Source organism: Balaenoptera ricei, chromosome 10 (assembly GCF_028023285.1).
Source record: "Balaenoptera ricei isolate mBalRic1 chromosome 10, mBalRic1.hap2, whole genome shotgun sequence".
Lineage (NCBI taxonomy): Eukaryota > Metazoa > Chordata > Mammalia > Artiodactyla > Balaenopteridae > Balaenoptera > Balaenoptera ricei.
Window position 1 is genome coordinate 721,667 of NC_082648.1, and position 1,316 is coordinate 722,982.

Sequence of the window (1,316 nt, forward strand, 5' to 3'; positions counted from 1 at the left end):
TTAGAATTTCTTCCCACTTAGTAAGCAATGGCCTTTTTACTTCTTGGAGTGATGACAAGGGGCCCAGAGGTTCCAGCAGGTTAGGAGCTGCGAAGTGGCTTTGTGGGTGATTTGGGGCAGAAGGCATTGCGGGAGTGGGGCACGGCTGGGATGGGAAGGGTGCAGGACAAGCATGTGGACCGTGTGTGTGACACAGGTCACTGGGACAGCCTGCCATGGTGTCGCCATTAGGTTGGCTGGGGGCTGAGTCACAAGAGTTACTCCAGTGACAGAGATGTTCGTATTGCTGGGAACTGGCCGGGCGCTGGGCCCTTTGCAGGACTTCCCCACTGACCCGTGCGGCACTGTGTGCGGCCCTGCTTCTACGTGCTCCACTTTCAGCCCAGGAAACTGAAGTACAGAGCGTTTAAATGACACGGCTGAGGTCACACCGCTGTGCGTGGCCTGGCTGGTGCGAAGCTCGGCCTGATCACAGCGTCTGGGCATCAGTGCTGTGTCCACTCCGCCCTCCCTCCCGGAGGGGCTACCCTCCCCACCTCCCTCGGCCTCCCACCCCCCCATCCTCCACTGTCCTTCCCCGACATCCCTGATTCTCCGTAAAACATCTACCTTTTTGTTTCTTTTTAGCCACGCTGTGCGGCTTGCAGGATCTTTGTTCCCTGACCAGGGATTGAACCTGGGCCTTCGGCAGTGCAAGGGCCGAGTCCTAACCACTGGACCGCCACGGAAGTCCCAAACATCTACCTTTTATTATATCTATTTGTTTACCTGCTGTCCAGTGGGCTGGCCCACACTTCACCCTGCATTTTGAGGAGGGGAACACTTCCCAAAGTTCATGAGCAGGTCTGAGTGCCTCCCAGTGGTCCGTGTGGTCCAGAACTATGTTCCAGGTCATACAGGCACGGTGCACAGCGACTCAGACACCCCAGACAAACGAGCATAACCCACCTGCACACAGACTCACGCACACACACAGACACACGTGTGTATAACCCCCAGAAACGCACAAGCACACACACAGACACACGTGTGTATAACCCCCAGAAACGCACAAGCACACACACAGACACACGTGTGTGTAACCCCCAGAAACGCACAAGCACACACACAGACACGTGTGTATAACCCCCAGAAACGCACAAGCACACACACAGACACACGTGTGTGTAACCCCCAGAAACGCACAAGCACACACATCGATGCTCACACACACGTAGAAACATGCGCGCGCGGGCAGCCCCCCCTCCCTGGGCTGCAAGGAAGTGAAACCCCTTGGGGAAGTGAAACGGCCGGGAGCCTGGGCTTCCAACGGGCCG